Below are 16,603 nucleotides of genomic sequence, written 5' to 3'. Positions count from 1 at the left end.
GCATTTTAACAGAAAAAATACAACTTTATACCTGTCACACTGTGTTCTTTGACATTTTTTACAGAATCAACTAAAGAAACAGGAACAATTATGTGTTTTTGTGATGTACAAAGTGCTTAAGGATAGAGTTTGGTTCTTACCTATGCTATTTGTCACGTAACACCAATTCACCTCTGTTACATGCCTTTTTAGGCTTGACTGATTGACATATAAAGAAATGAGGAGTAGATCAAGACTTTTTGCACAGGACTGCATATCAGAGATTCCCAATAGCAGCCACAAAAAGATATAATAGTATTACCAGCTAGCATCCGGCTGGCAGAACAAACGCTTCTAGAGTTAAATGGTAAATAGACTGATTCTTATATTGCGCTTTTCTACACTCTGGAGCACTCAGAGCGCTTTATACAACATGCCACCTTAATTTATTCACACAAGTACTTTCTTCTACACTTTTAAGTGCTTTCTAGCTAACATTCACACACATTCATACTTGTAGGGGAGTTAGGACTACACCGAAATATTTAACTCCACTGGCTTTCCTTAACTAAAACAGTGCCAAGATGTGTGAAATGTACAAAAATAAATAAACAAGAACCCTAACACTTTAATTACTTTTCTAAGAGCTAACTAGCAGCTAACATTAGCTTACTCTTTACCTTTTAGAAAATCACACTGGTTACTTCACTTGGTATTTAATACAAGTCTTAGCAGATTTTTACTGAATTGAAAACTGAAATAACATCTATGAAACAATTTAAATAATTTGAGTTTTTGACAGACCTAACTAATGTTCGCCAAAATGATAGTTAAATCTGAGAACAGATATTCTTGCTTGAATATCTGTTAGCAGGCCCTACAAATATTTGTTAGTTTAGCACATCTCAGCTTCCCCCTGATTACAAACACGTTCACAGCAGTGTTCAAATGCTGTCATTGCGATGCTGAGGTGAAAATATATAACACTTTGCTAACAGTTTACTTACCATGAGTGCAGCCAGGCGCAGACGTAGCTAATGTTAGCTGCTAGATTCCTCTTCCCTCCTTTCTGAATTTTGTGCTTGGTATGTTTTTGGTACCAAGCACACCATTATTAATGGATATTTAATTAGAAAGTGTCATACATTAATCAACAATTCTTCTTTAAAAATGTGTAAAATTATAATAAAGTTTTGGAAATATGTTATAATACATATAAAAATGCATGGTCTAACTGTATATGCTCTGATTTTACTTTATATCTTTACACTATATAAACAATAGATATTCTAGTCTGAAAACATTTTATTGAAGCAAAATTATGAAAATCAACCAGTGGATGAAACTACTGTTAAAATGACAAGTTAAGCTATTGTTGGTTATTTCAATTACCCTTTATATCATATACTGTGTAGTCTACTCCTCACAGTTTAAGAGTGAACAGGCATGGAAGATGGGGGATTTTTGAAAAGCAGTTAAGTGATGTTATCTTTTGCTCCTTTCTTTCATCATCTATCCCTCCAACACAGAGAGAAAGAGATGTGGGGGTAGAAGGAAGAATGGTCAGTTTACAATGACCACCACTTAGCCAATAAAAGATCAGTGTGTAACAGAATGGGAGGGAGAAAGAGGAAGCAAAGAGAATGTGAGGTCAGAGAAGGAAGAAGGCAGTGAAAAGTGTCATATTACATTATCAGTTTCTTGAGATGGAAGAGTGAGTGATTCTTTTAAGTCACTGTGTAATGTGTAATCATTCCTTTAATCTAGATGTTGATTCTCTTTTTGATTAAATAATTGTAACTACCACTACTTTGAAAACACCTTCATTAATACACTTATGCATTCTTTTATTTTACTGACATTAGATACAAATTTTCATTCAGGGGGAATTAAACTAGAAGAATTTAAGATTTAATGTTCACAATGAATGTCTGTTCAATGCAGGATTATGACACTATAATGTTCTCTAATGATGGCTGTAGAGTTGCACTTTCAGGTCTGTTAATAGGTATCCATGGTTGGTAAGGACTGGAATATCTCAAGGACCAATAGATGGAGTTCCATGAAATTTTAAACAGGCATCCTTGGACTTTAGAGCAGGAACTAATGAGATGCTCAAATCTTTCTTCAAGCACTTGGCTGACTTTAAATGGATGCGACAAACATGTCACATTATGCTATGTGACAATTGGGTTGGACTGACAAAAACATTCTGGTTTAATTAGATGTTTACTATTAATAACTCTGTATCCTTAAACATGCTATATTTTAACCCAAACACAGAACTAGCCAAACTGAAGCAGTAACTGCTGTCTTAAATAAATTGTGCATAAGATTACATAGATCAACTGAACACAATTTCTCCAAAAGTTTTTGTAAAAAAAGAAAAAACCATAAATGCATAAATATGCATTTTTCCCAAGGTAAAAATACTCTTCTACTTTACTAGAAGAGAGATACCTAATGTTTAATAGTCAGCATTTAACTGGTTTACTTCTTGTGCAGCTGTAGATGTTACATTGCAATGTTTTTGTGAGTTTTTATACTTACTTCACATTTTGCTGTTTTTTTGATTCGTCCTTTGATGGTCTGGGAGCAGACACACTCTTTACGAGAATGGGGGTTTTGGGGGGATGACAGGAGGAGAGAAACTGCAGAGAGGCAACTCTGGTACCTGGATATATCGATAATCATGTTTTGGGGTGTTAAATAAAAAGACAACTCCCATTTCAGTCCAGTAACAGCTGCAAACCTGCAAGGCAACACGAACAACATCAGGATGAGTTAGAGAACCCTGGGGGGATTTCGAAATACAAGTTTCTGACATTCACTCTTCTTTTCTGTCAGCGAAGAGACAAAATGTATTTTAGTCAGATATCTTATCTTTTGTGGAACTTCTGACAATGAACCATTATCACATTGTCTTACACATATACACACACACACACACACACACACACACACACACACACACACACACACACACACACACACACTGTGTGCACAATGTGTCCTTGCTTTATCCTTCTGGAATGTATAACAAGTTCACAGGCTCCACAACATGAACTTGAATTTGGTAAACTATATCTAAATAAAAGAAGTAGAGATGCATAATACAACTGTGAAAACAGAAAGAGAAATTAGGCAGTGAAGGAACTTTATAACAGGAAGTGAAAAAAGGGAAATGAAAAATAAAACAATTAGTTTGACACAGCCCATTTATATTAGTTACAGGTTGAACTGTCACTTTAGCCATCCTTTGACCTTGCATTTAACACCATTGCTTGCATAAAAACTTGTAGTTTTATAACCTAGAAGACTATAGTTCCTAGGTTTTCACATTCTCACCAGCTTCAGCTGTACCTATTGTATATATATATATATAGTGCTAATAGTCAAATAACAGTAATGCTTTCTATGCTGAACTTAAGCACATATATTTTTCACTTTTTTTGCATCATCTTGAAGCTGACCAGTGTTTGCTAATAGGTATTTGTAGGTAATTTTGTCATATAATACAGGATTAGATGGGATTTGGCAAGTGTGGAACCCTCTGATCTGGTATAAAACTACAGTGGGGGGCTCAAAATAACTATTTAACACGGTGAGCTTGGTTTCCTTGATAAGCAGCTTGCTGTTGGCTCCGAGGTTCACTGCTCTTTTGGTATTTGGCTATCTGCATTCTGGAAAAGCAAGCAGGTGTTCATGCAACACCTCAAGGAGCTTTATATTTTAAGGTAAAGACTGTACACTAATAGACAGAAAACCTTAACAATCACATAAACTCCTTATGAGCTTTTGCTTGGCAACAGTGGGAAAGAAAAACTTCCTTTGAACTAGAAAAAACTAATAAAAATACATAAGCACAGAGATCAGTCCAGTGTCAAAGGCCACAAGATGATCATTTCACTTGACACTGGTAATGGTTATTTCACTTGTTGTTGCTATGAGTGGCTGAATTGAATGGACATTCCATATGATCACCACATCGCTGCTAGTTTCTGCCTCTGTTTGAAACCTCTTAAGATGGTCCAAAGTTCACCCTGGCAGAGCTGTTAGTGCAGATTCATGGAGTCTTAAGTTAAGGAGTATTCTTTCACTTTTAAGCCTCACTGCCTTACTAAAGGAATACTTTCTAATGCCTTCTGAAACTTAGCTCTGCTGTCAGTTAATCTAGTGTATTATGGTTGCCCTTAAACTTCTCATTAAACATAAATATACCATTTAAACATAAACTCGGATCATTTGCCAGAAATAAACCCTGTGCTCTTTTGTCTGTTCTACTACCTGGCAGACTGTCTCTACTACCTGGCAGACTGTCTCTTTCAGTCAAGGCAACCAAAGGCTGCTGCAAAAGGGAAATCATGTCAATTATTAACTGTTGGGTCAATGTTTATAGGCCAGTATCTGCTGACAGCAGTGAGGAAACACAGAAACTGTTGGATAAAAAAAAGACAACAGCACTGAGACGGTTCAATAGCTAATGAGCCTAACTTTTATAAGCAGCAGTTGACTCATAAACATATAATACCTGTAATTCAGTTTCAGGAAAATTCACAACATACAAAAAATCTCAAACCTCAAAACACTTTATAATATATTATTTCATTAGCATTATTACTAATCAGAGGTGGGACCAAGTCATTGTTTTGCAAGTCTCAAGTAAGTCTCAAGTCTTTATCGTTAAGTCACAAGTCAAGTCTCAAGTAATGTCAGGCAAGTCAGAGTCGAGTGTCAAGTCACTGGTGTAAAAGTCCGAGTAAAGTCACAAGTCTGAAACTTTGAATTTCAAGTCCTTTCGAGTCTTTAAAAAAAGAAGAAAAAAAAGAATGTTGCAGTTATATGCTAAATGTAAATATTAGACCATGTAATTTTTAAATCTGTTTTTCTCAACACATGATGAAATACTGAACTTAGAAAATATACACAAATTGTGAAATTGCACCTCTATAAAATGCAGCTCAATTAAACTTAGCTCCAAGAATAATTTTCACTGACAGTTCTGAGATAAGCTGCATGTTATTCTTGGATGCGCTTGTAGGACCGGCTTTAAAATCGCATGACAAAAATATCATACACATTAAAAAAAACCCAGTATCACCAATGTAGCCTGGACAACATTTGCTAGTTAGATGAAGTCAGCTATCTCATCGTAGCAAAAGAGAAGCACCACCATTCTTTATGCAACTTCAACTGTCGGACAAAGTTGGAAGTTGTTCCATCTCTGTCTGTGATTCTCTTCTTGCATGTTTTGCATATTGCATTTCAGTTTTTTGTTGACTACTTCATAGTTTATGTACCTGAAAAAAAATAACTACTCGCAGCATTTTTGAGCGGTTTTTTTTTGTTTTTTAAAAAAATCTGGTTAATTTGATTGGCTGTGCTACAGCTCACGCACACATACGTACGGCGTGTGGTTTGAATAAATGAATGAATGAATTGAATTAATGGTGCACACTTTCTATATAATATGCGTGTTAAATTTTAGATTTGGGGTGAAATATCAAGTCTTTTCAAGTAAACCGGTTCAAGTCCAATTCAAGTCCCAGGTCACTGGTGTAAAAGTCCAAGTCAAGTCACAAGTCTTAGAACATTTTTTCAAGTCAAGTCTAAAGTCATAAAATTAATGACTCGAGTCTGACTCGAGTCCAAGTCATGTGACTCGAGTCCACACCTCTGTTACTAATATTATATGTATTAATAACAACAAATAATCAAACACAGATGTGTATAAACACACAGTGAGTGAAACGAGGGGATTGAAGAAGAAACGCTCAACAGTGCATCATGGGAATCCCCCACCAACCTAGACTTAATGGAGCATAACTAAGGGAGGGCTCGTCCTACCTGATCCAGCATCACCATATAGTGAGGAACATAAGTATTTGAACACCTGAGAAAATCAGTGTTAATATTTGGTACAAAAGCCTTTGTTTGCAATTACAGAGGTCAAATGTGTCCTGTAGTTCTTGACCAGGTTTGCACACTGCAACAGGGATTTTGGCCCACTCCTCCACACCCCACATAGCAAGCAGGTCTGGCCCCGATCTGGAATCAAGCTGGCACTGCTGGTTGACTTCTGGCATGATAAGATGTATGGTATCCAGATATGGGCCAGGCCTGGCATAGATGGCACTGTCTATGTGATGGCATGCCATATCTAGCTCGATTGTGGTTTGGTTTATGTGGCCCAGGCTCATAGAAAACAGGTCTGGCCCGGAGCTGGCATCAAGCTGGCACTTCTGACTGACCAGTGTCATGGCAGGGTGTATGTGAACCAGATGTGGGCCAGGTTGGCACTATTTACGTTCCTATTTTCCTATTTTAGTTAGAAGACCCAAATGCCATGTTGCAATATTATACTGCTACGGTAGCCAACATTTCAAAGGCAGGTTTGACAGGGCTGTGAGTGTACACTTTATCCAAAACCTAGTGAAGGTTTACTCATGTTTACCACTGGATGGCTGTAGCTCAGGAGGTAGAGCAGGTCACCTACAGATCGGAAGGTTATTGGTTTGATCCCTGGCTCCTCCAGTCTGCATGTCAAGAGTGTGAATGTTTATGAACGTAATTAGGAAGCACCCAGTTCAGAGAAAGTGTGTGTGAATGTGGCATGTTGTATAGAGCACTTTGAATAATCCGAGAGAGTAGAAAAGCGCTATATAAGAATCAGTCCATTCACTGTCTGAACAGGGGCCACCAAAGGGCTGTCATTCTTTGTGGTGTGTGGGCCAGATGGTAAATGGACTGGTTCTTATATAGCGCTTTTCTACTCTTCTGAGCACTCAAAGTGCTTTACACAACTTGTGCATTCACCCATTCACACCCATTCGCACAAGCACATTTGTCTAAGTGCTTTTAGCTAACATTCACACAAATTCATACTCCGATGGATGCATCGGAGAGCAATTTTGGGGTTAGTATCTTGCCCAAGGATATTTAGCATGCAGACTAGGGGAAGCCAGGAATCGAACCACCAACCTTCCGATCAGTAGGTGACCTGCTCTTTCACCTGAGCTACAGCCACCTGTAAACCAATTGTGCTGGGCCATACCAATTTTGCTATGTGGGACAGATCTCCTCTAGATCTGTCAAGTTTCGGAGCTGTCGCTGAGCAACACGGAGTTTCAGCTCCCTGAAGAGATTTGCTATTGGATTTAGGTCTGGAGACTGGCTAGGTCAGTCCAGAACCTTGATATAATTCTTACGGAGCCACTCCTTGGTTAACCTGGCTGTGTGCTTGATGATGAGTCACGACTCATCTTCAATGCTCTGACTGAGGGAAGGAGGTTGTTGCTCAAAATGTCACAATACATGACCCCATTCATCCTGTCCTTAATACAGTGCAGTCATCCTGTCCCCTTCGCAGAAGCGCACCCCCAAAGCATGATGCCACCCCAGTGCTTCACAGTAGGGATGGTGTTCTTGGGATGCAACTCATCCTTCTTTTTCCTCCAAACACGGCGAGTGAAGTTGAGACCAAAATTTCTATTTTGGTCTCATCTGAACACATAACTTTCTCCCATGCCTCTGTCCGAGGGAGACTGACAGTCGTCTTTATCCTCTTCCATTTTCTAACAATTGCTCCAGCAGTTGATTTATTTTCACCAAGCTGCTTGGCAAGTGCCCTGTAGCCCTTCCCAGCCTTGTGGAGGTCCACAATCTTGTCTCTGGTGTCTTTTGACAGCTCCTTGGTCTTGCCCATGGTAGTAGTTGGAGTCTGACTGACTGTGGGGTGGACAGGTGTCTTTAAAGAGCTCAGACAGTGGCTACTAATTTAGATTAATAAGTAGAGTAGAGGTGGACTTTTTAAAAGCATAGTAACAGGTCATTGAGAGACAGAATTCGTGCTGATTGCCAGGTGTTTAAATAATGTGCAGCAGTGCAATACAAACAAAAATCTTTAAAAATCATACAATGTGATTTCCTGAATTGTTTTTAAATGCTGTCTCTCACAATGGGAATACACATACAATTTGAATTTCAGACACTTCCATGATTTCTAAGTGGGAGAACTTGCAAAATCACAGGGTGTTCAAATACTTGAACTCCTCACTGTATACTTTATTAAGAATGAAAGTTTTAAGCCTAATCTTAAGACTAGAGAGCAGCTCCAGAGAAAAGGGCCCTGACAGCTGAAAACTCTGCCTCCCATTCTGCTTTTAAATATCCACATGTAAGCCAATGAGAGCGAGGTGGTCTACTGGTACTACGAGCACTTTAAAACAAGATGGGGCCTGATTAGGATTTTAAATACTATTCTGGATTTAACAGGGAGCCAATAAAGAGAAGCCAAGATATGAGAAATATACTCTCTTTCAAGTCCCTGTCAGTACTATTGCTGCAGCATTTTCAGTTAACTGAAGACTTTTCAGGGAGTTTTTAGCACAGTCTGATAATAATAATAACAGTAGTGCAACCTAGAAGTAAAAAGAGCATGAACTTGTTTTCTGAATTTAATTTTCTGCTCAAAACCAAACCAAACTAAACAAAACTCTTAACAAACAAGTCACTATGTTAACTACGTTGTATAGTACGAACAAAGTTGAACACAGCCAGGGTTACTTTGCATTACTTGACTTGACAAAACCCCAAACCCCAGTTGGAGATAACGGGTATCACAACAGTGATTATCTACTTTCTCTTTTAAGCGCCACATTCTGAAGCTTCAGGCTGTAAACGCTCAGTTAAAAATGGTCATTTTGTTGATCGTTTAAATCTTCTTCCACACAAAATGATCCCATTGAGTGCCAGAGACATTATCACATGGTGAAATGCAATAAAATGCACCACAAGAGATTCATGCTACAGACCACTGTTAATTTATTGCACAGAGTGGTAAAAAATTCAAGTTTATTATGCTATTGTTGACTGTGCTCTTGGTGCTGTTGCTTGTGTGGGTGCACATTAGAGCTCTCAACCAGGTTATGTATTCATCATAGGTTACCACAGTGATTTAGATACTCTTGTATGACACTGAAACTTTGACTGCCGCACCATTTCATGTAAAGGACAACTTGTCAAATGTGTTTTTTAGAGAGGCACAATTAATACATATATATTAGAGCAGATGGACCGTGTGTCCATACATAGAACAATGTGTAGCTTTTAGTTCCTGCTCAGTGATTCATCAGCACAATTGGTTTACCGGAAAAGCTCCATAGTAGGACAATACATAACATGGTGGGACTTATCTATATGTCTGCAGCTGACAACAGCATAAAAGCACTTCAGCTGTTCAATAGCACTTGACTTCCTGTTAAAAGCCCATTGTCAGGCCGCTCATAAGCTTTTAGTTCCCATCAGATCCTCATGGAAGAGAAGCTCTACTTTCTGATCAGAGCTTCACTTAAACACAGTCACATGACAACAGTGTTTGTGCATTCAGTCGTAAACAACTGCAGGTTTGCTCATTTGCAGCGAAGTGCTGCTGGTGATGAAAAAACCACAGACCTCAAACTGATCATGATAGCGTCAAGCCATTGAATGAGACTGTATATCAGGTTATTTTTTAATATTTGCAGGAAATAATTATTGCAGGCAAAGTTATTGTACAAAAGATGACAGTTACAGATCATAACACAAGTATTACACCACCGCCCAGTGTAAGGTTTTTGCCTCAGCTGCCCTAGTATTGATAATTAACAAAATATTTTTTATGCTTTGGTTAATCCTTAATTAAAATGCTATTTTTAATGCTAAAATATAATTATTGTTGTTATCCATAATTTTTTTTAATTTACTGTTTAGAAAAAATTGTAACAAACATTTTTGTCATTTGTGATATTTTAGTAGCCTTCCTCAACAAAAAATGTGTTTTAGTTGTTGAATATAATGCTTTATTGAGAGGTCAAAATGTGATTATGAAAACATGAATTCAGTTTTTTGTGAAGTAGGCATCCCAAGAACATGACTCTACAAGAAGACTGTTTCTTCACTCTGTCAAGAGGCAAGTAGTGCTGTGCGATACTGCAAGAATTGGTATCCTTCTGATACCAAGTAAATTTTGGGCCAGTATCGCCAATACCGATAAGGTGGATGCATCATCAAATTGTGAAATCTGAATGAATTAGGTAGAACCCAGGACAGAAATAATAAAATGATTAAGGCTGCAGCACATCTACTTGTAGTTTAAATATAGTAATCATACAGTTTCCCTTTCACAGTTTACACAAAAGGGTAATTATATCCAGTCAAATCTGAGCCATATTATAATTGGTATATTTGTTTTCATTCCAGTTCATTCAATAACATTTTTCAGTGAGATACATGTGTTATATTGAGTTCTTAGCCTAAGTAAGACTTAGCCAGTTGCACTTTGAAAATGAAAGTAACGCTAAAGGTTACAAGCATCACTGTTACCACCGTTATCTACCTGGAGCTAAGCATGCTTGCTTGTTTGTTTGCCTAGCGCTGCCAAGTCACATGACAGTACAACCTCAAAACGCAAGCGAGGAGAGGAGGTGCAAACTGCCTGGTCCATGCTGTGACATGTGAAAGCAGCAGGAGCAGGCAGAAGTGCCAAGAAAAGAAGTGCCATTTCAAAGATAAGTTACAATTTTTCTACATTATGTTTGATACCCCTGTCCTAACGCATCTATTAACTGCCTCCAATCTGTACAAAATTCTGAGGGAAAGCGTTTAACTTACTCTGATAAATATTCTCATATTATCCCGGGGTTAAAGCTTCTGCACTGGTTTCCTGTCAGGCTCAGATTTCAGTCTAAAACTTTGGCACTTACTTTTATGGCTTTACAAGATGAGACCTTCAATTAAGGCAGATTGTGCATTTAGAATCTTAGTTTCAAAACTCTGAAAGCTCACCACACTCTCTACACATCTGTGACATTCAGCTTACAAGTCATCTGTTCAAAGAGGCATTTGTTTTATGTTCTTTGTTCAGGGCTGGACTGGGACTGGGCTGCCGAGCTGGTTTTTAGTGATACCTCTGTACTGCATTTTGTAACAAGTTTCTTGTCTTTAAAAGTGCTATATAAATAAATTTTCGTTACTTTTACTTTGCACTATCAGTGTCCTCACAAAGATTCCCCTCATCCCCACCCCAGTGTAAGATCTGTGTATGTGTGCCTGTGTGGGGCAGGACAAAGGCCTAGTCATATTTTTTTCCCTCTGTGGTTTCACCTGAAGCCTAATGCAATCGTATGGATGACGACGTAGGAGAGGGGAGGTTATAGTTGCTCCAGCTCTTGAGTAATCGTTCCAGAGAATCGTTTTTAGATAAAAGCGCAGACTGAAGAATTAGTCAGTGTTTTATTTTCACATTCTGTGACAATAGTTCATTTTCTCCTCATTTTAACACCTCCCCATCTGAGAAACTAGGATTTTTTTGGAAGAACATATACATTAATACCAATATTGGTGTATAAAATTCACTTGGTTCTCACTGTTGCCATCCTTACTGATGCCCAACTTGTTTCTTTAGCAGTTACTGGAAAACTAATGGAAATGACATCAGTCTGACACAGAAAAGTGGTGATAGCTGCTTTTTCTGAAAAAAAAATAAAATAAAAATGTATATTAATTTAATTTTTAATAAAAACAAAAAGGAAACCTAAAACAGCTGTATCAAAGGACCAGAAAGAATTATGCTGAAAAGGCAATCTAAAAAGAGATTTTTAGATTTAATGCCCCAGATTTTCTTTTTCACATTTTGAAAAATCACATGTACATACTTCACCTTAACATATATATAAAAGCCCATCTGTCACAATTTGCTCCTCTGTCCCCAATTTGAAATAGAGACACGATTAAAATTATATTAGGAAACCCATTCAAGATTCAAGAGGTTGTTCCTTCAAAACATGAGGTAGTAGAGAGACAAAATATTAATGCTCTTACATACAGATGTATGAGCATTAATGGTCATACAGATGACAATGACAACAGACTCTTTTTCCATATACAGTTATGTTGAAACTGTGACAATGACAGAGGGAGAGTTAGAACATTTCTAATAACAGCATCACTGTGAGTGAAAAGGGTGATCCACATGATTGACATTCATATGATGCTCTGCTGCTTTCCTTCTGTACAGCTTCCTGTTTCTCCCATGTGTCATTGCCCCGAGGCTTTGTGACTCATGCTGTGATGAGCCTGTCAGTCATGCTGTGATAGCGGGAAACCAGACTGAAGCTGTGTTGAAACAGTGTTCCCATATCCTGTGATGGTGGTGGGGACTTCTCCTATTGCATCCAAACACATGATGTGTCCTCCATTGTTATACAGATAAAAGAAAAAGAAAGAAAAATATTATTATCAAAGAACACTGTCTGCATTAACGCCAACTTTATGAAACATTTAGATTACACACTGGTTAACTATCTCCAAACAATCTGTACACCACCTGCTTCATATGGCTTCAAAATCCACACAAACTGTTATCAAATACAAGTCCTGACAGCTAGTACAAGGGAAGTAAAGTTATCTTATATATAATCAAACACAAAGCGAAACAATGGTGTGTTTTGCAAACGTAAGTATAATTTTTCAGTTAGCTGGAAAGGGTCCTTGCCAAAATTCCCTTAATGGTAAATGGTAAATGGCCTGTATTTGTATAGCGCTTTTAATGATAAGGGATTCCAGGAAAAGTTAATATACCAGCACCGCCTGTGTCCTGGCCTTGTTGCTCTGTGCTTGTTGTCCAAAAACTGCTAAAACACAGCCAGTGTGGCTCACTGAAACATTCCTTTATTATCATGAACACGCACACTGTAGTTTAGTTTACTCAGTCACACACAAACCACAAAGCTTCAAAGACTATGTTAATCTGCCAAGAAAAATAGCACACACACTTCACACTGAGCCCTTTTACAGTCTAACTATTAGTTTGAGCTGTTGTCAAAGATGGAGTCTTAAAAGGAATCGGTGGACACAGGTGCCACAGACAGCAGAAGTGATAGAAGGTCATCACTTTTGTGTTAATGTGAGATTGAAAAAGGGGGGTGGCAGCAGCCATTTTGACATGAGGAGGTAAGGTAAGGTACACACAAAATGAGTTATGGTTTCATTCTGTTGAGTGTGTCAAAGCTCTCTCAGTGAGCCACTCTCAGTGTAAAGGGGCCATATTCAATCTTATTCAATTTGTGTTAGGAGAGGTGAAGCCTAGCAGACAACAGTTATCTGGATCTGCTTGTCAATCATAGCACCCAGGCCTGACGGAGGGCTGGGTTACAAATAAATAACTAAAAATCAGCCAATATACACTTGTTATGTAGGTGGACACGTCTTTTGTACCAGGCTGTAAACATTAATGTTATCACTCATTTTTTTTTTACATGAGCATAGACAGGTTAGGAGCCACTCTTCCATAATGTAGCAAGCAAAACATGCCAGGTTCAATCCCAGGAACAGACGCAAAAGTCCACAGAAAGCAGTGACGAGAATACTTGTAACAGATGAAACTTTGATTTTGAGCTGTATCGTTATTAAACACGTACATTCAACAAACTTTAACCTGCCACTGCATTGGTTCTGTTTATGTTCTCTCTCTGATCGTGTGTCACCAGAGTTCAAATGAGTTGAGCTCTCAGCTAACTGCACTGAACATGTTTGCAGTAAATACACCTCAGGCTGCTCACTTCCTGTGCTGACATGTTTTCTCCTGCTGGGAGTGTCTCTAAACATACTGCACTGTGCTAACTATTTAGGCTTGTACTATGGAGCCAGGATGCTTTCAGAAAAACAACCCTTGTAACGATTTCACTTTAACAATAACCAAAGAACTAAAAGAAAAAAAAACGCTGGAAACTGACTGACACAAACCAAAAGAATTTCTCTTCATCCCCCCCATAACCACATGCTAATCCCTGACAGACTGGAGCCTGAGGACAAGGCCTGTCTGCTGTTTATCTCTAAGAAATCTTGTGACCACACCTCTTATCTTAACCTCTGCATGTGCTTGTTGTGTGTGTTTAATGGCCTGTCTATTGTCATTCAGGTATGAGCATAGGTGTGGCTCTTCTTTAGAATTACAGTCATTGACATTAGTAAACACAGAGAGCAAATCCACGTAAGAGTAGGGCAGGAATGGCGTTATTCTTTGGTTTTACCTGGCAACAGCCACTGTGAATATGGTGGTAAAACTATGTCAATGTTTGGAACAAAACCTTCCCCAAATATTCTTTCAGGTTCTGACACACCTCTGTGCCTTTCAGTAAAGCTGTTCCACTGCAAACAAAAGCAAAAGCACAGTGAAGCAAGAGCCTGGCTTATCAGCAGCCGTAAAACTGCCTCCACTCTCTGCAGACAGCACAGGCTTGCTAAACAGGAACAACTGGCTCACAAGACAATAATATCACATGTGCTTTTATTTCAGGTCTCTTTTTCATTCGCTTTAAAGTGTCAGAAAGTACAAACAATACCAGCAGTCAAGTCATGCATATTAGTGTTTTCTTATTCACAAAATCCTTCCGGCTCCTGTATGTTTCACTTCTCCGTAACTGCAAACAGCATGCAGTTAGCATTTAGCCAGACATTTTCAAGGGCCAGTATATCTAAAGGAAGTCTTGCCCAGAAACTCAACTCAACTCAACTCCATTTGTAAATGAGCAACTGTTTGCCAACAAGTTTATCCAGGTGATAATCCCAGTTTTGTGTTTCCAGCTGCCTTGAAAGAACAGATAATTATGTAGAACAGGTTTTACGTAGCTTGTTGTTTGTTTTTGTTTGTTTTTGTTTCCATTTTCTCTGTCTTTCTGGGGGGTTTGCAAATTGAGGTAAACCATTAGTAAACACTGGCGTATTTAAAGCTTTAACTAAGGCAGGAAGAGCGACTACAAAACAAACAGTTTAATCCACAGTTAGTTTATCGTGTATATCCTGCTAATAACCTGCTACCAAACACCCAGCAGACAGACAGGAACATGTTTGAGTCTGAATTCCCGGAATACAGACTACAGACGGCCCACTTGTCTGATCTTGTTTGTTGGAGACTTTGCTTTCAGTTTGAGTCCTTTTTTTTATGGAAGCACTAATCAAAATGTCTTTAGAAGAAAATTACAAAGGAAAATTTATAAAAAGAGTTGACAGTGACTCTCTAAATCAGGGGTTTCCAAATCCAGGCCTCGAGGGCAAGTGTCCTGCAGGTTTTAGATGTGTCCTTGATGCAACACAGCTAATTTAAATGGCTAAACGACCTCCTCAACATGTCTTGAAGTTCTCCAGAGGCCTGCTAATGAACTAATCATTTGATTCAGGTGTGTTGACCCAGGGTGATCTCTAAAACCTGCAGGACACTGGCCCTTGAGGCCTGGAGTTAGACACCCCTGCTCTAATGTTCAGCAGTATTAGAGACCCTTTCACACTAGAGGCCTGTTTGATTCAATGTTCAAATCAAACTATGTTGTTTAAAAAGGGGTGATGACATCACAGTTGGGGTGGCACAGAGCTTAAATCTTTTCAGCCAGATTGTTGTTCCTCTTCTTGTTTAGGTTGATTTCGTTCAGTTTTCTTTTTTTTTGGTTTCACTAGTACTATTAAAAATATTCCAACGATATTGTTAAACAAAATATGTAGCTTTGTGCAGTTTTAAGTTGATATTTGGACAGGAAGTTAATTCTAAAATTAAACTTCTTTGGATATAATAAAACATTATTTATGGAAATCATAAAAAAGAAGAAAAAACAACCTAAAAGCCAAGCCTTGTACCTTTGCCTTCTCTGAATCATGGACAAAACACAAAATTGCAAAAATCTTTTCCAAAACAATAAATTAACAATATTTTTCTTGTATTATTTTACACATACACAACAGACAGACCAAATTTTGTAAAGTGAGTGAGTCGCTATGCTGGCTTGACACAGTGCATTGAGAGCTCAGACCTATAAGTGAAAGCAACATAGTCAGCAGGCTGGACTTTAAATAAAATGGCGTTACTCCACCAGCAAGCTGTGACTTGCAGTGACAGGCAGCTGGGAAGCCTGAACCAGTCGCTGCCCAGTGTTGAAATAGAAATGTTATTACAAAGCTCAAAAACATGGTTTCACTTTTCTTTCCTGTCAGACATGTTAAATGAGGATGTTTTCTGTGAGTGGTTATACTAATACATGAGAATTTGTCGCCATCTAGTGGGCAGCAGTGTATATGACAGCATGATTAACATTCAATTGGGCAGACTTTCTTCTTCTTCATGCATGATCAAAGGACTTACAAATGTTTCTCCCACGTTTACAAAGCAAGAGCACCAAATAAGAGTTTTGTGTTTGTATCTTTTCATGATAGCGTATAAAAAAAGTCCCAGTTTCGACCTGGTGACTTTCAATGCTTAATTTTATTGTCTGTGATTGAAATTTAAAGGATATAAGAGGCAGCATAGTAAGAGATGCAGTATAGACAGTTACTGTAAAAAAAAAAAAAAAAAGAGCAACAATCCCATTTTCTTTTCTTATACATGTGTAGTACATGTACATTATTTAATGTGTGTTTTACACAGCAGGCCATATTAAAAGAACTTTGACTATACAGTATTGGGCCACAATGTTAAAAAACACTTACTGGTGATTAACACTGGCCATTTTGTTACAATGCAATTTTCTGGTGGGTAACCTGGGGTTCTGATCTTTAGGCTGAATAAAGATTTCTCTGAGGTCAAAACGGATATGAGTTG

Source organism: Oreochromis aureus, linkage group 13, assembly GCF_013358895.1.
Source record: "Oreochromis aureus strain Israel breed Guangdong linkage group 13, ZZ_aureus, whole genome shotgun sequence".
In the NCBI taxonomy this organism is placed as follows: Eukaryota; Metazoa; Chordata; class Actinopteri; order Cichliformes; family Cichlidae; genus Oreochromis; species Oreochromis aureus.
Note: the sequence above shows the minus strand (reverse complement) of the source record.